The following is a 25,595-nucleotide window of genomic DNA, read 5'->3' on the forward strand; positions in this document are numbered from 1 at the left end:
CAAACCCAATCATCAGCAGGCAGGATTACCACCTCATTCAGCCTTGCCCATCAGAAAACAAAACAAAACAAAACAAAAAAACTCAGCACAATCTCACCCTATATGAAGCTTACACAAACCACACCAACCTTAGGAGGGCAGAAATGAAAAGGAAGAAAGAATTCAACCTAGAAGCCTGGGAAAAGGAGAACTCAAGCAAATAAATTAAAAAAAAATAATAATGAAAAGGCAGAGAAATACTGTACAAATGAAGGAACAAACTAGGATTTGAAATAGCTCAATGGAAAGTTTACTGAATCCTTGCCTTGTGTTAAGTGTTTTATGTGCACCATGTCATGTGATTCTCTCCAGCACTGTGCAACAGGTATTTCACCCCAGCTAGGCCACAGGACTGGAAAAGGTCACTTTTCATTTCAACCCCGAAGAAAGGCAATGCCAAAGAACGCTCAAACTACTGCACAATTGCACTCATCTCACATGCTAGTAAATTAATGCTCAAAATTCTCCAAGACAGGCTTCAGCAATATGTGAACCGTGAACTTTCAGATGTTAAAGCTCGTTTTAGAATAGGCAGAGGAACCAGAGATCAAATTGCCAACATCCGCTGGATCATTGAAAAAGCAAGAGAGTTCCAAAAAACATCTATTTCTGTTTTATTGACTATGCCAAAGCCTTTGACTGTGTGGATCACAATAAACTGTGGAAAATTCTGAAAGAGATGTGAATACCAGACCACCTGACCTGCCTCTTGAGAAACCTATATACAGGTCAGGAAGCAACAGTTAGAACTGGACATGGAACAACAGGCTCGTTCCAAATAGGAAAATGAGTACGTCAAAGTTGTATATTGTTACCCTGCTTATTTAACTTATATGCAGAGTACATCATGAGAAACGCTGGGCTGGAAGAAGCACAAGCTGGAATCAAGATTGCCAGGAGAGAAATATCAATAACCTCAGATATGCAGATGATACCACCCTTATGGCAGAAAGTGAAGAAGAACTAAAGAACCTCTTGATAAAAGTGAAAGAGGAGAGTGAAAAAGTTGGCTTAAAGCTCAACATTCAGAAAACTAAGATCATGGCTTCCAGTCCCATCACTGGCAAATAGTTGGGAAAACAGTGGAAACAGTGTCAGACTTTATGTTTTTGGGCTCCAAAATCACTGCAGGTGGTGATTGCAGCCATGAGATTAAGAGATGCTAACGCCTTGGAAGGAAAGTTATGACCAACCTAGACAGCATATTGAAAAGCAGAGGCATTAGTTTGTCAACAAAAGTCCATCTAGTCAAGGCTATGGTTTTTCCAGTGGTCATGTATGGATGTGAGAGTTGGACTATAAGGAAAGCTGAGCACTGAAGAATTGATGCTTTTGAAGTGTGGTGTTGGAGAAGACTCTTGAGAGTCCCTTGAACTGCAAGGAGATCCAACCAGTCCATCCTAAAGGAGATGAGTCCTGGGTGTTCATTGGAAGGACTGATGTTGAAGTTGAAACTCCAATCCTTTGGCCACCTGATGCAAAGAGCTGACTCATTGGAAAAGACCCTGATACTGGGAAAGATTGAAGGCAGGAAGAGAAGGGGACGACAGAGGATGAGATGGTTGGATGGCATCACCGATTCAATGGACATGGGTTTGGGTGGACTCCAGGAGTTGATGATGGACAGCGAGGCCTGGCGTGCTGCAGTTCATGGGGTCGCAGAGTCGGACATAACTGAGTGACTGAACTGAACTGAGTGAAAGAAATCAAAGATGACATAAACAGACAGAGAGATCTTCCATGTTCCTGGGTAGGAAGAACACATGTTCATATGCTATTTTTTCCCATAGTATAAACATGTTTCTCTCTTTTTTTGAATGTTTTATTTTGTATTGCGGTGTAGCCCATTAATGGCGTTGTGATAGTTTCAGGTGAACAGCGAAAGAAAGCAGCCATACATATACATGCATCCATTCTCCCCCATCCAGGCTGCCACATAACAGTGAACAGAGTTCCATGTGCTATACAGTAGCTCCTTGTTGGTTATCCATTTTAAATATAGCAGTGTGTGCATGTCTGTCCCAAACTCCCTAACTGTCCCTTCCCACCAGTAACCGTCCATTCAGTTTCTAAGTCTGTCAGTCTCTTTCTGTTGCTGTTTTGTAAATAAGTTCATTTGCATAGTTTTTTTTTAGATTCCACATATAAGGAATATGATATTTCTCCTTCTCTGTCTAACTTACTGCACTCAGTATGACACTCTCTAGAGAGTGGCTGCAAATGGCATTGTTTCATTCTTTTTAATGACTGAATAATATTCCACTTTATTTAAGAACTACGTCTTTATGCATCTTTATGGGTAAATCCATCTTTATCCATTCCTCTGTCAAGGGACATTTAGGTTGCTTCCATGTCTTGGTGGTTGTAAATAGTATATGCTGCTATTTTAGGCTTATACTCTTATGTTTAACACTACCACATCTAACAACACATTCCTGGATACTAAATTAATAAGTCTTCCACACATATTCAGTACTTGCCTCTGAGAAGCTCAGAATATGCTGTGTGTTAAGTGAGACTCATTATAGTTCATACATGGTTACTGTTACACCAGGTTGAGAGGAATAATTACAGCATTTAGTTTTGTAATCCCTTCAATTAATAAAGCAGATGTTTCATAGTTCAAACAGGATCAGCAATAAGGCTGTTTGTAGGTAGATCTTGGTTCATTGCCACTTCTGATAGAGTAAATCCAAGTCAATTCATAAAACACACATTAAACAGCATTTTTTTTTTTTAAAACAGGCATTTTTTATTTCAGCCACTCTGTTCTTCCCTCAAGTCTGTTCACAGTCTCTCGTCTTATTTGTGTTAATGCATGCCATCATTGACCACCTAGACATTCAGCATTGGAACATGAGATTCATTGTGGATTCTTCCTTTTTCTTGACTTCCGGCACCTCCTCTTCTACCAAGCTGCATCTCTTCACTTTTGTCCATCTCCTCTGCCCCATCTCAGTCCAGCTGCCCATTTCTCTTACCAGGGCTCTTGCAACCGGGGCTCCACTTTTGCTCTAGTCCTCCTTCAATCTGTTCTCTGTAAGTTAACCAGAGTGACCTTTGCAGAAGTGGAGCCAGACACTGGGGTTTCGACCTAAAAACTAACCAAACCGATCACATGGCCCACAACCTTGCCTAACTCAATGATACTATGAACCATGCCATGCAGTGCCACCCAAGACAGACAGGTCATAGTGGAAGTTCTGACAAAATGTGGTCTACTGGAGAAGGGAATGGCAAACTATTTCAGAATTCTTACCTTGAGAACCCCATGAGCAATATGAAAAGGCAAAAAGATATGACACTGAAAGACGAACCCCTAGGTTGTTAAGTGTCCTGTATGCTACTGGAATAGCGGAGAAATAACTCCAGGAGTGAACAGGCTGAGTCAAAGTGAAAACAACGCCCACCTGTGAATGTGTCTGGTGGTAAGAGTAAAGTCCGATGCTGTAAAGAAGAACAATATTCCATAGGAACCTGGAATGTTAGGTCCATAAAGCAAGGTAAATTGGAAGTGATCAAACAGGAGATGGCAAGAGTGAACACTGACATTTTAGGAATCAGTCAACTAAAACAGACAGGAATGGGTGAATTGAATTCAGATGGCCATTATATTTACTACTGTGGGCAAGAATCCCTTAGAAGAAATGGCGTAGCCATCATAGTCAACAAAAGAGTCTGAAATGTAGTACTTGGTGAAGTTTCAAAAATGACAGAATGATCTTGGTTCATTTCCAAGGCAAAACATGCCAATATCACAGTAATCTGGGTCTATGCCCCAACCACTAATGCTGAAGTAGCTGCAGTTGAGTGGTTCTGTGAAGACCTACAAGACCTTCTAGAACTAACCCACACACAAAAAATGTCGTTTTTGTCATAGGGGACTGGAATGCAAAAATAGGAAGTTAAGAGATACCTGGAGTAACAGGCAAGTTTGACCTTGAAGTAAAAAATGAAGCAGGGCAAAGGCTAACAGAGTTTTGCCACGAAAACACACTAGTCATAGCAAACATCCTTTTCCAACAACACAAGAGATGACTCTACACATGGACATCACCAGATGATCAATACCATATTCAGATTGATTATATTCTTTGCATCCAAAGATGGAGAAGCTCTATACAGCCAGCAAAAACAAGACCAGTCAGATCATGAACTCCTTATTGCCAAATTCAGACGTATACTGGAGAAAGTAGGAAAACCACTGGGCCATTCAGGTATGACCTAAATCAAATCCCTTACGATTACACAGTGGAAGTGACAAGTAGATTCAAGAGATTAGATCTGATAGATAGAGTGTCTGAAGAACTATGGATGAAGGTTCACGACATTGTACAGGAGGCAGTGATCAAAACCATCCCCAAGAAAAAGAAATTCAAAAAGGCAAAATGGTTGTCTGAGGGGGCCTTACAAATAGCTGAGAAAAGAAGCGAAAAGCAAACAAGAAAAGGAAAGATATACCTTTCTGAATGCAGAGTTCCAGAGAACAGCAAGGAGAGATAAGAAAGCCTTTTTAAGTGAACAATGCCAAGAAATAGAGGAAAACAATATAATGAGAAAGACTAGAGGTCTCTTCAAGAAAATTAGAGATACCAAGGGAACATTTCATGCAAAGATGAACACAATAAAGGACAGAAACAGTATGGACCTCGCAGAAGCAGAAGGTATTAAGAAGAGGTGGTAAGAATATACAGAAGAACTATTCAAAAAAGATCTTCATGACCCAGGTAACCACGATGGTGTGATCACTCACCTAGAGCCAGACATCCTGGAATGTGAATTAAGTGGGCCTTAGAAAGCATCACTATGAACAAAGCTAGTAGAGGTGATAGAATTCCAGTGGAGCTATTTCAAATCCTAAAAGATGATGCTGTGAAAGTGCTGCACTCAATATGCCAGCAAATTTGGAAAACTCAGCAGTGGTCACAGGACTGGAAAATGTCAGTTTTCATTCCAATCCCAAAGAAGGGCAATGCCAAAGAATGTTCAAACTACTGCACAATTGCACTCATTTCACATGCTATCAACATAATGGTCAAAATCCTTCAACCTAGTCTTCAACAGTATGTGAAAAAAACTTCCAGGTGTACAATCTAGATTTAGAAAAGACAGAGGAATCAGAGATCAAATTGCGAATATCTGTTGGATCATAAAAAAAAGCTAGAGAATTCTAGAAAAACATCTATTTCTGTTTCATTGACTACACTAAACCCTTTGACTGTGTGAATTACCACAAACTGTGGAAAATTCTTCAGGAGATGGGAATACCTGACCACCTTATCTGCCTCCTGTATGCAGGTCAAGAAGCAACAGTTAGAACCAGACATGGAACAATGGACTGGTTCCAGATTGGGAAAGGAGTACATCAAAGTTGTATATTGTTGCCCTACTTTTTAACTGCTATGCAGAATACATCATGCAAATTGCTTGGCTGGATGAAACACAAGCTGGAATCAAGATTGCCAAGAGATATACTAATAACCTCAGATATGCAGATAACACCAAAAAGAGTCAGAAACTAAAGAAACTGAAGAGGAATTAAAGAGCCTCTTGATGAAGGTGAAAGAAGAGAGTGAAAAACCTGGCTTAAAAGTCAACATTCAACAAACAAAGTTCACGGCATGCAGTCCCATCATTTCTTGGCAAATAGATGGGGAAACAATGGAAATCATGATAGACTTTATTTTTTTGTGGGCTCCAAAATCATTGTGGATGATGACTTCAGCCATGAAATTAAAAGACGTATGCTGCTTGAAAGAAAAGCAATGGCAAACCTAGAAAGCATATTAAAGAGAAGACATATTACTTTGCCAACAAAGGTCCGTATAGTCAAAGCTTTGGTTTTTCCAGTAGTCATGTACAGATGTGAGAGCTGGACAACAAAAAAGGTTGAGCACCAAAGAATTGATGTCTTTGAACTGTGTTGTTGGAGGAGACTCTTGAGAGTCCGTTGAACTCCAAGGAGTTCAAACTAGTCAATCCTAAAGAAAGTCAGTCCTGAATATTCATTGGAAGGACTGATGCTGAAGCTGAAGCTCCAATACTTGGCCACCTGATGCGAAGAGCTGACTCATTAGAAAAGACCCTGAGTCTGGGAAAGATTGAGGGCAGGATAAGAAGGGGATGTCAAAGGATGAGATGGTTGGATGGTATCACTGACTCAATGAAGATGAGTTTGAGCAAACTCCAGGAGATGGTGAAGGACAGGAAAGCCTGGCATGCTATTGTCCATTTGATTGCAAAGAGTCAGATATGACTGAGCAACTGAATAATTCTACCTCAAGTGGGTCTTCCCTGGTGACTTGGTGGTAAAAATCCACCTGCCAATGCAGGAGTTTCAGGTTTGGTCCCTGGGTCAGAAAGATCCCCTGAAGAAGGAAATGGCAACCCATTCCAGTATTATTGCCTGGAGAATCCCATGGATGTAGGATCCTGCCTGGCTACAGTCTATGGGGTCACAAAGAGTTGGACACTACTGATCATGCATATATTCTAACTTAAGTGGGTGTCCACCCCCAATATACATCAGCCATTATTACCTTTCTGCCCTTGTTTGTTTCTTTCATAACATTTTCAATTTTGTAATTATTTTATTACTGTTTGTTTGTTAGTTAGCTTTTCTACCTTTAGAATGAAAGTTCCATGACATTGGGGCTGCAGCTTAGTGAGTGTAGTCTGTCCAGCTTTGGTCAGTGAGCCTGGTCACTGCTTATAGGATCAAAGTGTCATTTCCCTGAGGTCCTTCCCTCTTCCTCTGGCTCTTCCACAACTGCAGACCTCAAGCCTCTGCAGATTCACTAGAAGCAGGTAAAATGATTGAGGGAAGTTAAATAGTCTGTCTTATTTGCTGCCAAAAGGATTTTCTTATGTATTAAAATTTTTTTCTTCCCCCCAAATATATGTGTGTGTAGGAAAGACGTGAGTAGGGAGGAAGAGTGTGGAAGAGTCACATATTTTCTTTCCAACTTGTGAGAGGTAGAAATGAAAAGGGAAAATCTTTCGTAGAAAGTATGAAAATTAAACGTCTTTGGAGGCAGGGTCATGATTGATTGCCATGCACCCATTTCATGTAAAGTGAACCTAGTAAAAGATACATCACTGTTAAGAATTCGAGGAAAATAAGTAATAAGGACCTACTGTATAGCACAAGGAACTCTACTGAATACTCTTTAATGGCCAGTGTGGAAAAAGGATCTGTTAATTAAAAAAAAAAAAAGTGGAGGCATTTTGTTTTTGCTATTTAGTCACTAAGTCGTTTCCGACTCCTTTGTGACCCATGGACTGTCGTCCACCAGGCTCCTCTGTCCTTGAGATTTCCCAGACAAGAATCCTGGAGTGAGTTGCCATTTCCTTCTCCAGGGCATCTTCCTGACCCAGGAATTAAACCTGTATCTTCTGCATTTCAGGCAGATTCTTCACAGCTGAGCCACCAGGAAAGCCTTGAGACAAATACATACATATATATTTATGTGTGTGTGTGTGTGTGCGTGTGTGTAAAGATTCACTTCACTGTATACCTGAAACTGACACAATATTATAAATCAATAAAAAAAAGAATTTGGAAAAAAAGGCATAAGTGACTCTTCTGGGCTTTTCATAGAATTTTACCCTAAGTAGATATACAAAACTTCCTTTTCTTATATCAGCTTATCATTTGGTTTCTCTCTCTTGACATATATTCACCCTTTTTACTCTTGTACTTTCACCTGATGTGGTTCACCTTTTTACCCAGTGAGGCATCTCATGTGGTTCAGCCAGTTTCCCGAACTCATTTTGTCGCATGTAAAAGACATATCTTTTAAATTACTTTCTGAAAGAGACTGTGTCTCCAGAAAGTTTGGGATATAGCACACCTGGTTTAATTCAGGCGATGTTCCCAGAAATGGCAGGATCATTTCTACGTGTGCTCATAGGCTATAGCCTTAAGGAGATGCTCTCCAGACAATCAACAATCCCTCTTTGCTGATCAGCCCTCCCTCTTGGAGTGACGTTTATGACGGTCAAGTGAAAGTGAAAGTTGCTCAGTCATGTCCAACTCTTTGTGACCCCAGGGACTATAGCCTGCCAGGCTCCTCTGTCCATGGGATTCTCCGGGCAAGAATACTGGAGTGGATTGCCATTCCCTTCTCCAGGGGATCTTCCCGACCCAGGTATGGAACCCAGGTCTCCTGCATTGCAGGCAGAGTCTTAACAGTCTGAGCCACCAGGGTAGTCCTATGAAGGTCAGAGGACATTTAACAATAAGTAAGTGCTTAATGATCTTTATTCTCTGATTCCTAAGTCATTTTATTAGGATACTTTCACTTATTGTTACTTATCCCCTTACCACCCTTTTCAGATGTAAGTACTGCTTGCGTACATTTTGACTTTTGTCAGATGTTATGGGTCAAAACTGTTTACTATAACACACAATAAATAGTGGAATAGCAAGGTATTCTGATAGCAGCATAAGTGCTGAACTGAGTGAAACATTTGCTTTGGTCTAGAGTGGTATTCATTCTACTACAGGAAATATTCAATAAATATTGCAAGTAACCTTTGCAAAGAAAACAATCAAAGGAAAGAACAGCCATTGCCTAGCAAACAATACATGTTTTAGAATCCAGGCAACTCAGGAAAATGATGTTGAATACTCTCTGGTTGAGGATCTTTGCAGTATGGTGAACTAATACTCTTTAGCCAGGAATATGTGAACAATACAGTTTGTTGGCTAGATCTCACTGATGGAGAAGGCATCAGGAACTTGGGTGGGGAGGAGGAGAGACATCTCTATGCATAGTTTATTGTAATGTACACTATGGATATAAGCATTATATGTACTCCCATTACCTGTTACTTTTTAAAAGAAAATATTTCAGAGATTTATAGAAACTTAATCAATCAGCACTGTGTATAGCATTATCAAATCAGGTCTATATGTTTCCCTACAAATGAGTTTCCAGAAAATGCGTAAGTGAATGCTCCCAACAAATTATAACTAGATTTAGATAGTATACCTGGTGTTTCATTTCTTTGTGCAATTAAGTTAGTTGATGATATTTTCATTTATGGCTTACAACAGAAAACAGAAATCTGGCTGTATCATCCAAATAATTCCACTGGACCCCTCTGCCTCTCAGAATTCAGTGAAACAGGTCTTTAGACGATGAAACAGTTATTTACAATTTTAATTTACTTCACCCTGTCGTTCCTCACAAATCATCTGTATGCTGCCTTGTAAGTGCCATGTGCTTGCTGTTAATTAAAATCCTCAAGCAGCAGAACCAGCAAAGTGTGCCATCATTATTATTCATGGTACATTGTTGGCTAAGCCTTTTGTGATAAATGTGTAACGCAAAATTGTACAATGTGAATATTTATGAATTATCCTATAAAGAAATTGAGCTCTAAAGAAAATCTAAACAAACTATACTTCATGAGGGAAAATCTAGTTTATAAAAGAGGAATGTATCAGATAATCTATTGTAATGATTAAATGAATGAACTTGTTAAAACACGAATTGGCTATAAAATGTCATAAAATGTAGCAGATTAAGCTACTTTTTTTGAAGTCTTGCCAGATTTTTTTTTTTAATGAGTTAATATATTGCTTTTTAACAAAGAACTCCTGCAGGCAGAAAAGAAATTATATCTGACTTGAAAATTCCCATCATGCTTCATTCTCTGGTGGAATTTTGCAGCCTTGATGGATTTGTTACATAATCAGCTTTCAATGACTTCTTTTATTATAAAACAGAATTCTTGCCTAAAACAGCCCCACTCCCTTTTTTTTTTTTCTGCTTTCAGTTTCTGAAATTACAAATGCATTTAAACAATGATCAAGTCATGCTGCAGCAGGCACAGGGAGCAAATGAATAACTGCAGCAAGAGATTGCTAAACTTCAGTCTGAAATGCTAGCATTGGAGAAAAACTTGAAATCAATAGTACTCAAAAGTGTGAGCTGATAGAAAATAGGATATAGCTCCATGGGAAATAGGATATAACTGCTATTTATCTTTGCTGTTCACTTAACACATGGACAGCTAGAATTATGGAAAACATTAATAAAACAGTGACTTGCCATTTCTAACTTTGTGTATTTGGAAGTATACTGATGCAACTGTCATACTTTTTTTTTTTTAATACTGGGCAATATAATAATTAGAAAGAGAGATGAAATTTAATTAATGCAATAAAAAGACTATTTGACTTAAAATTTGCTTTACGATCGACCCAACACGTAGCAGATAGAACCGAGCCTTTGGATCCCATTGAAAATATGTTGCTTCTTTTTGTTTATTTCAGATAAAACATCTCAACCTTCCTCCACATATTATTAATATATTAATTTCCTCCGGATTAACCCAATGTATTTTCTCAGCAACAAAAATCAAATTTCTCACTGCACAATAAGAGATATTTTCTTACAGTCATGTAAAATCTGCCAAAGATATATTTGAAGTTTATATAAGTATCAGCAGCTATGGCTACAAACTCTTTTAATCTAATATTTTATTAACAAAATAGTTCTTATCTGGTAATGGTGGTCACATAATGTGAATATGCTTAATGCCACTGAACTCTATACTTAAAAATTGTTAAAATAGCCAATTCTGTATTTCATATATTTTGCTAAAATTAAAAAAACACACAAAAAATTTAAAAGTATAGTTATGCAGTGTTCCCTGGATACCCATCACCAAGTTTAAGAACACTTGATTGAACTTTGCCGTTTTCTGCAAGTCCTTCTAAGATCTCATTTTTCCACTGCTGTCTTCACAGCCCATCCCTGTCCTGACTTGAATTTTGTGTTATTATTCCCTGGTTATAGCATTTATTTATTTTTAATTCATTAATTCATTCATTCATTTTTATTTTTTGTTGCACTGGGTCTTCTCTGCTGCCAGTGGGCCTTCCCTCGTTGCAGTGAGCAGGGGCCGCTCTCTCGCTGTGGTGCACGGGCTTCTCATTGCCGTAGATTCTCTTGTTGCAGAACACAGGCTCTAGGGAGCTTGGGCTTCAGTTTCTGTGTCATGTGAGCTGAGGAGTTGCAGCTCGAGGGCTTAACTGCTCCACTGCATGTGGAATCTTCCCAGATCAAGGATCGAATCCATGTACTTTGTATTGGCAGGTGACTTGTTATCCACTGTACGACCAGGGAAGTCGTATTACATCATTTAGTCTTGCATGTCAAAGAACTTTATGAATGGAATCTCATACTATGTCCTTTTATGCAATAGCTTTTTTTTTTTTTGTTTAACCTTTAATCCCTGAGATTTCATTCACATTGTTACATGCAGTTGTACTTCAGTTATTTTCACTGTTATATAATATTCTATCACATGGCTCTACCCTATCTACTTATTCATTTATAGTTGATCTCTTAATTGATATTCGGTTGCCTCTCTTTTTTTCTTTTTTGGTTATTACATATATGAGCCTTTTTTCTCCCTGAATCTATGAACAATATTTTTTTTAATAGTAGTATTTTAGCTGTCCCTGGAACAAATGACAGCTCTATTGATTCCTCTACCTCAGTTTGTCTGCAGTTTATTCAGAACCATACAATCTAACAAACACAGAGATGCCCTATTTTCCAAGATGAGAATAAGTGGCAGATATTCATGACTCCCACATCAAGAGCACAGACTTTGTAGTCAGACATACCCAGTTTCAAATACTCCCTCCTTCTCTTAGAAGTTATATGAAGTTAGATAAGATCTCTGGGCTTCAATTTCCTTAAGTCCCTCTTGGGACTAATACCTATCACATAGGGGTTTTGAGTAGATATAATTAGATAGTCTACTTAGAGCACTAATTATTTAATACATTCTCAGTAAATAGTAATGATCAGTGATACCATAATTACAAAATAAATGGCTTTACCAAGAATCACTATGCAGAGATACTTCAATTTTATGAAAATAAAGGAGCAGAAATTTAAACTCCAGGGAGGGTTACTGTAACCTCGATCTTAGAGCTAAGAGCAGCAGGTGATACAACAGGTGAGTTGGTGATACAACACCGGGACCAGCATCCATAAGGTAAGGCAAGGGTACAAAGTGTCCTCACCTTCTCCTTCTCACGCCAAGTCCCCATTAAGCTCCTAGTTTGATCCAGCTGAGCCATGGTGAGCAGTAAGGAGTAGAGTGATTAGGGAGATAGATAATGGCACAAGACCATGAGAAGGATTTCTTGGAAGCTGGACTACAATCCTTCCCCAGCTCTCTATTCATGTTGAGCTCATGGGTAGCACCGAGAGCTTGTGATTAACCCTAAGTCATGAACAAAATGACATTACTGCTGCCCAAATATAATCTAGTTGGGAAGTCAGAAATCCTTATAAGACTATTGGAGAGTAATGAAGAAAAGGTGATTGTGCAACTGTGAGTTTTAATTTAGTAGCTATATCCTAGGAAAAGCTACATGATACAGTAAATCATTATCAATTAAAATTGGCTATTTGTTTCAAAACTTGCCACTTTTTTTTTTTTTTAAAAAGGCAGATGTTCTCTGCATCTGCATCTTTACTCCTCCCTGCAAATAGGTTCATCAATACCATCTTCCTAGATTTCATATATATGCACTAGTATACAATATTTGTTTTTCTCTTTCTGACTTACTTTACTTTGTTTGACAGACTCTAGGTTCTTCTGCATCACTACAAATGGCCCAATTTCATTCTTTTTTATGGTCAATTAGTGTTCCATTGTATATATGTACCACAACTTCTTTGTCCATTCATCTGTCAATGGACATTGACATGTCCTGGCTATTGTAAGCAGCACTGCAGTGAACACTGGTGTGTCTTTTTGTATTATGGTTTCTCAGGATATATGTGCAGGAATAGGATTGCTGGGTCATATGGTAGTTTTATTTTTAGTTTTTTAAGGAACCTCCATACTGTCCTCCATAGTGTTTGTATCAATTTACATTCCCACCAACAGTGAAAAAGGGTTCCCTTTTTGCCACATCCTCCCCAGCAATTATTTTTTTGGAGATTTTTGGGTGATGGCCATTGTGACTGGTGTGAGGTGATACCTCCTTGTAGTATGGATTTGCATTTCTGTAATAATGAGCAAGGTTCAGCATCTTTTCATGTGTTTGATGGTCATCTGTATATTGTCCTTGGAGAAGTGTCTGTTTAGGTCTTCTACCCATTTTTTGATTGAGTTGTTTGGTTTTTTTGATATTGAGCTGCATGAGCTGCTTGTATATTGTGGACACAGTGAAGGAAGGAGAGGATGAGACCATCTGGAGAGTAGCATTGACATATATACACTGCTGTGTATAAAATAGCTAGCTAGTGGGAACCTGCTGTATGCATGGGGTGTTCAGCTAGCTGGGTGTTCTCTGGTGCCTAGATGGGTGGGAGGGAGGCTCAAGAGGGAGGGCATATATGAATACATATAGCTGATCCATGCTGCTTTACTGCAGAAACTTAACATTGTAAAGAAATTGTACTCCAATTTTAAAAAATCAGAAGGATAGTATTTAAATAAAAATATAAAGGAGAATGTGCTTATAATTCAGTATTTTGTTCCCTATCCAAATGTCATCAGTGGTGGTTCAACCCGATATATCTGTTTCAAGTTAATTTGCTGTCTTTGTGTGTGTTCATCGGTATCTTAAAAAGTGGTTGTTCACTTGATTGACGGGGAAGGTGGATCAATTCCCTGCAGTTTAAGTGACTAAGCCTGACCAAGGTTACCTGCAGACAGGGAGTCGTTTTCACAGACAGAGCTGGAATATTGAAACTCGTCGTTGCATACTTCTCCATTTCCTGTATTCCCAGCTCAAGTAAAGATCTATTTTTGTCTGGGAGGTCTGAGTAAGGCATCGTGTTGGTGACAGGATGAATGGCTCTCACAGGGAACCGTAACTCCAGCTTCTCAGAGACAGCCGGACCCTGCCTCTCCCCCCGGTGCTTTTGCTGCTTATCAGTGGGACGAAGACAAGTAGACGGAGGTGCCACAGTGCTTCAGTGCCTTCAGAAATGCAGCACCCATGGATAGAAGTCAGGGCTTCCATTTCTGAAGCAATTGCAACAACTCTTTAGCCCAGAGGATGGTTACAGTTTAAGAAGATAAATTTGCAAAAGCCTGTCGAGAGTCTCGTTTTACATGAAGATACCCAGAAAACAAAACAAATGACTTAAAAGAAACAAAAGCATGGGCCACTCCATTGTAAAATTGTAAAGAACTTCTCTACTTATACTTGTTCTGAAAGTAAATCTACGCTTCTCCCCAGGTGGCAAACACAGATGTAAACACCTAGCTCGCAAAATTTTCTTCTCTGAGTGTATACCTGCCTTGTTTCCAAGAATAATGATTTAGTGAAGCTGTCAGCTGTCATACTTACAGCCATCACTCATGCCACAATTGAAATGATGTGCTGTGTATTTGTCCGCGCTTAGGACAGGATGCTTATCATCTAGCCAGGAAATGAGGCTTCTGACATTCTCTTTAACTGTTAAAGATAAAATGCCTAAATATGTATGCTAGCTCACTGCTGAGTAAACATCTTCATTCACAGTACACCTTTGATAATCCTTCCTGAGGTCATCAGAGGATGTGTGCTCCCTCTGACCACACTGAATGCAGTTGGGGGCTGCTAGTCTGCCTTCATTGCCTAAGTGGGGGGGCGGGGGGTGACTGCTTTTAGAAAAAATTCTGAGAACAATAGACACTGTTAAAAAGAGATAAACCAGGGTATTGGTTTCCACTATAATTCTTGTGTTCAGAGAAGCCAATAATTCTACAAGTAATTAGGGCATACCACCTCTTTAAGGTGTTCATATAGTCAAAGATATTCCTCATGTGCTTTCTTCTAAAATAATTGCTTACTATAGAATCAAAATCTATTGAAATTGAATGTGAATCTGAATTTGTTTTGTACTAGAGAAAGCAGAGAGGAACTGTTTCATACAGATAGGCCCATCAGAAAAAAATTTCAAAAGAAAAATTTGTTATCATTTTCCTAAAGGATTTATCTCAGGACTCACCATTGGCATATGTGCAGGAATGGCCCAGCTATTTATTACTGAGATATAATTGACACATGACATTGTATTAGTTTCAGGTGTATGAAATGGCCAAGTTCCGATAAAGACGGTTAGGTACCTGGTCTTGTGTTTGCTCATTCACCTCAAAAAGCGATATTACTTTCTTTTGGTTACTTCTCTAGCTGCTTGATCAATGTCCATCAGGTTTCTACAATAAAAATGTTTCCAGAGTTTATGCCTTCTACTTATGGATAAGTATAAGTTGGTTTTTAGCATCAAAGTATCAGAGAGCTGTTTTGTTGGAAGGTGAGGGACTCCAAACAGCAGGTAGCTGGTGATTGAGCTTTCAGATGTTTTCTGTGATGCTGAGTTAGAGGGTACATGCCATGATCCCTCCCTGCTCATTACTAAGTTCTGGATTCTTCCTTCCTACTTAAGTGTGGTGGGAGTCAGTAGCATACTTGGTACCTGGAGGTCTGTTAGAGATGCAAAACCTCAGATCCGTTCTTTAGGTTTACTGAATCAGAATATGCATTGGAACAAGATCTCCAGTTGACCTCTAGGCTCATGGAAGTTTGACAAGTATTTCTCTGCTGTATCAAAGAGTCATCCCATTTGGACTTTGCTGATCTCTCCCTTTGCCCTGTTACTTTAAGGTACCTCATATTTCTTCACTATTCAATTTAATTACCCACGGATAGGGATTATAGGTTATGTTCCACCTTTTCTGGTAGAATATGAATTCTGGATTAAGGAATGACAGTACAAAAACTGGGACATTTATAAATTAAATCTTAGACATTCTCAGTATGTTGCATGAAAAATGTATCCTTGGGACTTCCCTGGTGGCCCAGTGTAGAGAATCGGCCTTGCAATGCAAGGGACACAGGTTCGATCCCTGGTTGGTGAACTAAAATCCCACATTGCTGCAGAGCAGCTAAGCCTGCACACCACAACTAGAGAGTCTGTGCACCACATTGAGAAGATCCCACAAAGGTCCTCTGTGCTGCAACAAATTCCTGACGCAACCAAATAAATAAATTAGTAAATTAATTTAAAATGTATTCTTAATGTATTGGTCTAGTCAGAACCCCTGGCTAAATACAGTATTTACTGTGCTATGTAAATTGCCAAATTGCTTCAATCATGTCTGACTCTGAGCAAGCCTTGGGCTTTAGCCCCCCAGGCTTCTCTGTCCATGAAGTTCTCCAAGCAAGAATACTGGAGTGGGTTACTATGTCCTTCTGCAGGGGATCTTCCCCACCCAGGGATCAAACCCACATCTCTTACAGCTCCTCCATTAGCAGGTGAGTTCTTTACCATTATAATGATGATAATAATAATAATAATATCATAAGTGAAATAGGAGAATGAAGCTTTTTTTAACCTCCAAATTTCCATATTTCATGGTTTTGTCAGTATCATAATTGCCATCATACAGGGAAAGGATCAAACGGATTTAAACCTGAAGAAAATAAGTAAATAGATGCCAACGTCTTAGAGAAGGTTCCTGAAGCTAATGTCTTCAGCATCTGAAAATTTAAGTGAAAATGTGTCTTCCGTTCTCTTCTTGAAGCTGGACACCACACTGTGGATAATTGTTGTGTCACACATGTCTGTGTCACAAGAGGCTAGACTTCTTTGGGGGAATGTCACAGTTTTACTGGTTCAAGTCATTCAGAATTTTGTGATGGTCTCTTCATTTGATCACTGTAGGATCATATCAGTGATTATGAAAAGAAAAAAAAATTGCTCAAAATTAAGCAAATAGGCAAATTACAGTATTCTAACACCCCACAATGAAAATTGTTTCCAGTAAGCCAATTACTGGGCTTCCCAGGTGGCTCAGTGGCAAAGAATCCGCCTGCAATGGAGGAGACACAGGTTCAATCCCTGGGTCAGAAAGATCCCCTGGAGGAGGAAGTAGCAACCCACTCCAGTATTCTTGCCTGGAAAATCCCATGGACAGAGAAGCCTGGCAGGCTACAGCTCATGAGGCTGCAAAGACGGAACGTGCACGTGCATGCACACACACACAAACAGACATGCTGAAAGTGAAAGTGAAGATCACTCAGTTGTGTCCAACTCTTTGTGACCCCATGTCCATGGACATGTCCATACAGTCCATGGGATTCTCCAGGCCAGAATACTGGAGTAGGTAGCCTTTCCCTTCTCCAGGGGATCTTCCTGACCCAGAGGTCAAACCCAGGTCTCCTGCACTGCAGGCAGATTCTTTACCAGCTGAGCCACAAGGGAAGCCCAAGATTACTGGAGTGGGTAGCCTTTCCCTTCTCCAGGGGATCTTCCTGACCCAGGAATCAAACCAGGGTCTTCTTCATTGCAGGCAAATTCTTTACCAACTGAGCTACTGTTAATTACTTGGTGTACATTATCTTCAAATCTATTATATAGGAACCATTGTTTTGGTCTTAGGGTTCAAGAAACTAAGGCTCAGAGAAATCTAGAAACTTTCCCGAGTTTATACAAATAGTAAATGATGGAGTTCTCAAACTGAAATCTGCCCTTCCCACAGATTGGATCTTAAGAAGCTATATAGCTATTAATCACTTGACATGTGATGAGTAATTGCCATTTCAGAAAGAAGGGAGAGGCAGCTGCAGCTAGGAGCCTCCTGCAGTAGTCCTCAGTCATGCACAATGGAGTCCTTGGCACTGCTGGCCTGTAATAACTGTCTGTTGAAATGCTAGGTTGAAGTGAGCCCAGGTTTCCAAAGATCCGGCTTGAACTGCCTATAAGGGATTTGTGTTCACTTGGTAATTTGTTTTGATAACTACAGTAGCTTTTACCAATGCTTCTATTTCCTGGAGGTATTTTCTCTATTATTAGTCCTTCTCACTTTTTTTTTTCATTTATTTTTATTAGTTGGAGGCTAATTACTTTACAATATTGTAGTGGTTTTTGTCATACATTGACATGAATCAGCCATGGATTTACATGTATTCCCCATCCCGATCCCCCCTCCCACCTCCCTCTCTACCCGATCCCTCTGGGTCATCCCAGTGCACCAGGCCTGAGCACTTGTCTCATGCATCCAACCTGGGCTGGTGATCTGTTTCGCCCTTGATAATATACATGTTTCGATGCTGTTCTCTCAGAACATCCCACCCTCGCCTTCTCCCACAGAGTCCAAAAGTCTGTTCTGTACATCTGTGTCTCTTTTTCTGTTTTGCATATAGGGTTATCATTACCATCTTTCTAAATTCCATATATATGTGTTAGTATAGTGTAATGGTCTTTATCGTTCTGGCTTACTTCACTCTGTATAATGGGCTCCAGTTTCGTCCATCTCATTAGAACTGATTCAAATGAATTCTTTTTAATGGCTGAGTAATATTCCATGGTGTATATGTACCACAGCTTCCTTATCCATTCATCTGCTGATGGGCATCTAGGTTGCTTCCATGTCCTGGCTATTATAAACAGTGCTGCGATGAACATTGGGGTGCACGTGTCTCTTTGAGATCTGGTTTCCTCGATGTGTATGCCCAGAAGTGGGATTGCTGGGTCATATGGCAGTTCTATTTCCAGTTTTTTAAGAAATCTCCACACTGTTCCCCATAGTGGCTGTACTAGTTTGCATTCCCACCAACAGTGTAAGAGGGTTCCCTTTTCTCCACACCCTCTCCAGCATTTATTGCTTGTAGACTTTTGGATAGCAGCCATCCTGACTGGCGTGTAATGGTACCTCATTGTGGTTTTGATTTGCATTTCTCTGATAATGAGTGATGTGGAGCATCTATATTCTACCTCTCCATCTGTCTCTTTCTTTCGTTGTTATGGGGACACTCAAACCTCCACCCTAGGACTTCCCTAGTGATTCAGTGGTTAATCCATCTGCCAATGCAGGGTACACAGGTTTGATCCCTGGTCGAGGAAGATCCCATATGCCGAGGGGCAACTAAGCCTGTGTGACACAACTACTGAACCTGTGCTCTGCAACAGGAGAAACCACCACAATGAGAAACCCATGCCCTGCAATGAAGAGGCCCCCACTTGCCACAACTCGAGAAAGCTCGTGTGCAACAATGAAGACCCAGGACAGCCAAAAATAAATAAATTGTAATAATAAAAAGCTTCTACCCTAAAAAGACAGCCAACCACTACCCACAGACATGCTTCCTTGACTCTGATTCTCAGTCATACTATTGTTCCTACATCCCTATACCCTCTTACTTCTTGAAAGAGTAGCTGTATCACCAGTTCAGTTCAGTTGAGTTGCTTAGTCATGGCTGACTTTTTGCAACCCCATGGACTGCAGCACGCCAGGCTTCTCTGTCCTTCACCAGCTCCTGGAACCTGCTCAAACTCATGTCCATTGAGTCAGTGATGGCATCCAACCATCTCATCCTTTTCGTCCCCTTCTCCTCATGCCTTCAGTCTTTCCAGGCATCAGGGTCTTTTCCAGTGAGTCAGTTCTTTGCATCAGGTGGCCAAAGTGTTGGAGCTTCAGCTTTAGCATCAGCCCTTTCAGTGTGTATTCAGGGTTTATTTTCCTTAGGATTGACTGGTTTGATCTTCTTGCAGTCCAAGGGACTCTCAAGAGTCTTCTCCAGTGCCGCAGTTCAAAAGCATCAATTCTTTGGTGCTCAGCTTTCTTTATGGTCCAACTCTCATATCCATACATGACTACTGGAAAAACCATAGCTTTAATAGACGGATCTTTGTTGGCAAAGTAATGTCTCTGCTTTTTAATATGCTGTCTAGGCTTGTCATAGCTTTTCTTCCAAGGAGCATGCATCTTTTAATTTCATGGCTACAGTCACCAACTGCAGTGATTTTGAGCCCAAGAAATTAAAGCCTGTCACTCTTTCCATTGTTTCCCCATCTATTTGCCATGAAGTGATGGGACCAGATGCCATGATCTTTGTTTTTTAAATGTTGAGTTTTAAGCCAGCTTTTTCACTCTCCTCTTTCACTTTCATCAAGAGGTTCTTTAGTTCTCGTTCGCTTTTGGTCATAAGGGTGGTGTCATCTGCATATCTGAGGTTATTGATATTTCTCCTGGCAATCTTGATTCCAGCTTCTGCTTCATCCAATCTGGCATTTCACATGGTGTACTCTACATATAAGTTAAATAAGCAGGGTGACAATATACAGCCTTGACATACTTCTTTCCTGATTTGGAACCAGTCTATTGTTCCATGTCCAATTCTAACTGTTGCTTCCTGACCTGCATACAGGTTTCTCAGGAGGCAGGTAAGGTGATCTGGTATTCCCATCTCTTTAAGAATTTTCCACAGTTTGTTGTGATTGCTGTATCACTTACTGTCTATAAATCATTATTTTTCATTCATTTCTGAGCCTGTTACCCTCCACTTTTCTCTTCCATCACTCACTGAATCAAATGTAACCCTATTTAATGGGTTTTATTACACTAAGGCCCAACATTTTTCTAATGGAGGAAAATGAAATAGAATATAAGCTATGTTTTTGGAGTAGCTATTCTAAGCCATCTTTATGCAGTGTATTATATATATATATGTTCTCATCTACCCTGATAGTAACACTGTAAGAAACAGGTTCAGAGCCTTCAATAAAAATAAGGTAGAAATCTGACCCAAACCCAGTTCTATCTGACTCAATGCGCCATGTTCTTTTTTTACCCCAGGAAAGAAAGAAAGAAAGGGAAAAGGGAGAGAAATCAGGAATGGAAAGAGAAGAGGAGAAAAGGACTGTAGACAAGTTGGAGGTAAAGATTTGGATTCAGGGTAGTTTCTCTGCAACAGGGAAGAGATTCATGGTGACCATTCCATTAGTTTCATTGCTACTACTGTGTTTTAATTTTATTGACAAAGGTCTGTCTAGTCAAGGCTATGGTTTTTCCAGTAGTCATGTATGGATGTGAGAGTTGGACCATAAAGAAAGTTGAGCACCGAAGAATTGATGCTTTTGTACTGTGGTGTTGGAGAAGACTCTTGAGAGTCCCTTGGACTGCAAGGACATCCAACCAGTCCATCCTAAAGGAGATCAGTCCTGGGTGTTCATTGGAAGGATTGATGTTGAAGCTGAAACTCCAATACTTTGGCCACCTGATGCAAAGTGCTGACTCATTGGAAAAGACCCTGATGCTGGGAAAGATTGAAGGCCGGAGGAGAAGGGCATGACAGAGGATGAGATGGTTGGATGGCATCACCGACTCAATGGACTTGAGTTTGGGTAAACTCTGGGAGTTGGTGATAAACAGGGAGGCCTGGCATGCTGCGGTTCATCAGGTCGCAAAGAGTTGGACATGACTGAGCAACTGAACTGAACTGAACAAGAATACCTTAATATTGGGCTTCCTGGTGGCTCAGCAATAAAGAATCTGCCTGTAATGCAGAAGATGCAGGAGTTGCAGGTTTGATCTCTGGATCAGGAAGACTCCCTGGAGGAGGAAATGGGAACCCACTCCAGCATTCTTGCCTGGAGAATCCCATGGACAGAGCAGCCTGGTGGGCTGTATGTAGTCTGTGGGGTCAGAAAGAGTCGGACATGACTGAGCACACACACACATCCACCTTAATATAGGCCTAAACATCATAGAGAAAGAGGGGAAAAAAAAACATTAGCAATAAAATGCAGTGTACTCAATGGAAATACCTCTGATTCTCTGTTCAATTATGTTTTCATTGAAAAATGTTTTGCATTTAGGGTATCAGCTTGTTAATATTAACCTCCCAGGTAACTCAGTGGTAAAGAATCTTCCTGCCAAGCAGGAGACTTGGGTTCGATCCCTGGATCGGAAAGATCCCCTGGAGAAGGAAATGGCAATCCATTCCAGTATTCTTTTCTGGAGAATCCTATGGATAGAGGAGCCTGGTGGGCTACAGTCCATAGGGTCACAGAAGAGTCAGACACGGCTTAATGACCAAACAACAATAGTCTACTTGCCAATACTGTCACCTTGCTCAACTTTCTGAGGTTTCTGCTAATGACCAAGAAACTAGGGTATAGAGCTGATAGGGAAGGAATTTACTGATCTGTGTGTGCTATTTAAATTTCTTGAAATTATTCAGATTTTTATGGCCTAGAAATCAGGGCAGAATCTCAGGACAGATGGCTTGGTAATGAGTTTTTCACCTCTTTCAGCTGCCAAGCAATTTGGAAATTGCACGGGGCCAGGCCCTGTCAGTGCAGTTCGGCGCTTCAACTTGAAGACTTGTCTGACACCAGGAAGTTGTCATCATCATCAGCTAATGCTTAGCAAATGTGGCACACCAAGTGTCATGGAAATGGAAAGAAAGAAATGTTCTGTTCCAATTATAGCCTCCTCACATGTTTGGGATGCAACCAATTTCTCTGTTGAGTTAGATGCTCAACTTCTATCTCCAGTCCAGGCACTCTTCTAAGTTTTGTTCTCATGAATTTGATTATCTATTGGGCGTCTCTACTTGGATATCATGCAAATACCTCAACATGCCTATCCTCAAAACTGAGTTCTAGATATTACCAGAGAAAACTGTGCTTGCTCCAGCGCTTCCTATTAATATCTTCAGTTCAGTTCAATTTAGTCGCTCAGTCGTGTCCGACTCTTTGCGATCCCATGGACTGCAGCACACCAGGTTTCCCTATCCACCACCAACTCCCAGGGCTTGCTAAAGTCATGTCCATCGATTCAGTGATGCCATCCAACCATCTCATCCTCTTTGTCCCCTTCTCCTTCTGCCTTCAATCTTTCCCAGAGTCAGGGTCTTTTTCAATGAGTCAGTTCTTCACATCAAGTGGCCAAGGTATTGGAGCTTCAGCTTCAGCATCAATCCTTCCAATGACTATTCAGGACTAATTTCCTTTAGAATTGAATGGTTTGATCTCCTTGCTTTCCAAGGGACTCTCAAGAATCTTCTCCAGCACCACAGTTCAAAAGCATCAATTTTTTGGTGCTCAGCTTTCTTTATGGTCCAAATCTCACATCCATACATGACTACTGGAAAAACTATAGCTTTGCCTAGATGGACCTTTAATGTCTCCGCTTTTTAATGTGCTGTTTAGGTTGGTCATAGCTTTTCTTCCAAGGAGAAAATAAGATATACCTTATAATATTTATATTTTTATTTGTAGAAAATAAGAATATTTATTAATATCTTAATAAATATTAATATCATACAACCATCTAATGGCTTCCCCTATGGCACAGCAGTAAAGAATCTGCCTGCCATGCAGGAGACGCAGGTTTGATCCCTGGGTCAGGAAGATGCCCTGGAGAAGGAAATGGCAACCCACTCCAGTATTCTTGCCAGGAAAATCCCATGAACAGAGAAACCTGGTGGGCTGCAGTCCATGGGGTTGCAAAGTCAGACACGACTAACAGCATGTCTACTGGTTACACCTGAAACCTTTCTTGACTAATCATCTCCCTCCCTGCACTATATCCATCCACTCACCAAGGTGTGATGGTTCTGTTTCCTAAGCATTTCCTGAATCTGTCCACTTCTGTCCATTCCCATCCAAACCATTAAATTTGGCCCATATAGCATATTAAAAGCAGAGACGTACTTTGCCAACAAAGGTCCATTGGAAGGATTGATGTTGAAGCTGAAACTCCAATACTTTGACCACTTGATGGGAAGAACTAACTCATTGGAAAAGACCCTGATGCTGGGAAAGAGTCAAGGTGGGAGGAGAAGGGGACAACAGAAGATGAGATGGTTGGATGGCATCACCGACTCAATGGACATGAGTTTGAGTAAACTCTGGGAGTTGGTGATGGACAGGGAGGCCTGGTGTGCTGCTGTCCATGGGATCTCAAAGAGTCGGACACGACTGAGCAACTGAACTGAACTGAACTGGGTATAGGTCCCTCACTGAAGCTCATTACCTTTTCCTTTTCTGCCAAATTCATTTTCTTTGTGAAGTTAGAGTGATACTGCACATCAGGTCATGCCATTCTCTCATTGGAAACTGTTCCATGCTTTCTACTGGTTGGAAAGTGAAGTCTGAACATCTCAACAAAACTTAGAAGGCTGTTATCCACCTCTGCAGCATTATTTCTTACTAGTTAGTCATTTAGTCAACAAGTATTTGTTGTGTTTCAGGCCTTGTTTAGGCTCTAGAAATACAGTAGAAACTTACATACTGTTGGGAGCACACAGTCAGTAAACATGGAAATAAGTGAATAACGATTTTAGATACTGACAAGTATTCACAAGGGATATGTTCATGGTATTTACCTCTTACCAGCTTTCCCTGTCCCATCTAAACTAACTTATGTGCTTCTGACATGTGCTCTCCTGTAAGCACACGTTTTTATTGATGCTGTTTAGTCCCTAAGTCATGTCGGACTTTTTGCGACCCCATGGACTGTAGCTCACCAGGCTCCTCTGTCCATGGGGTTTCCTAGGCAAGAGTACTGGAGTGGGTTGGTTGCCATTTCCTGCTCCAGGGGATCTTCCCAATCAAGGGATCAAACTCCTGCACTGCAGATGGATTCTTTACTACCAGTGAGCCACCAGGGAAGCCCAAGCACATATTAAAACTGTTGTAATTTAGCATTCTTTCTTTCTTGCTTGCCTGTCTTCTGTGCTTGATCCTCACAGATTTGACAAGAACCAAGATTCTTTTTTAGATTTTTGTGTCTGATCCCAGTGCCTAGCTTTTGCCTGGCATGTCAGGTGTTTAACAAATATTTATGAAATAAATAAATGCTTTACTTCCTTAGTATAAATTGATTGATTAGTTCTTATCTGATTGGGTGAGAAAAAAAATATATGGTGAAATAAAAAATTGAGTGAAAATAAAAACGAAATAGGCCTTCTGAAATTTGTGCTTTTCAGATATTATAGACTTACATGAATTATGCTGAACTTTTCAGCATAGAAATTGACTAAACTATTCACTCCAAAACATTAAATCCTTGCAGATAATAAAATTCTGTGTATTACTGATTTCTTAGCTTTTCTCATTTGCTGAGAAAACCGAATTGAGAAAGAACTTTGGAAAATTGCAAGATGATAAAAAATATGGTCTGTAATTAAAACACTTGCAAGGAAGAAACATAGATAGCTTCTATGGCTATATTAGGCAAAAAAAAGAAAAAAGAAAGAAAGAAAACAAGAAAGCAAGTGGGATAGAAATGCATGATCATTTGGGGAGATGCTATGTTAATACCATTGGTTTGTTCAGTGCATTTACCTTTCTAAGATTATAGCTATTAATCCATTCTATCCGACTTTAAGTTTTTGTAAGGAGTAGTAGAAAGGTGTTTTGCCCTTTGAAAGGGAAATACAATGACCACATGATCTTCCATTTTCAGACTCTATGGAGAGCATTTTGTCTATCTGTGCTCACTATAAAGCAAGTAACTCACAACAGATATCAACTTGAATAAAGGTTTGAATTGGCTTTTGTATGTTTTTTTTTTTTTTAGATAATTTGTCCCACCCTTGAACAAAGTATTTGATTACTCATTTTTACCATTTTATCCTGCTATGGGTGAAAGAAACTTCTGGAAGACTTTGAGTGCCAGTCCATTATTATTTTCCTCTTAAATTCTTTCTTATAACATCCTGTGCTTTTCCTGTGGTGGTTTAGGGTGTGTACCAGAGTGTCTATTACAAACTTTAGCTTTCAAAAATA

General features: G+C 40.0%; 1 protein-coding gene across 3 annotated transcripts in view; it reads left to right on the plus strand.

The window, feature by feature from the left end:
* The window catches only part of LMNTD1 (lamin tail domain containing 1), a 473,637-nt gene that overhangs the window by 140,006 nt on the left and 308,036 nt on the right, over nucleotides 1–25,595 (plus strand). The window contains exon 6 of one of the 3 annotated variants that reach the window (XR_010663873.1): nucleotides 22,113–25,361. The exons of the other annotated variants lie outside the window; for them this stretch is intronic. The gene's annotated coding sequence lies outside the window, so the exon portion shown is untranslated. Of the gene's footprint in view, nucleotides 1–22,112; nucleotides 25,362–25,595 lie in introns of those variants that run through there. 3 annotated transcript variants of the gene reach the window in all.

The sequence above is a fragment of the Muntiacus reevesi genome, chromosome 1 (genome assembly GCF_963930625.1).
Source record: "Muntiacus reevesi chromosome 1, mMunRee1.1, whole genome shotgun sequence".
In the NCBI taxonomy this organism is placed as follows: Eukaryota; Metazoa; Chordata; class Mammalia; order Artiodactyla; family Cervidae; genus Muntiacus; species Muntiacus reevesi.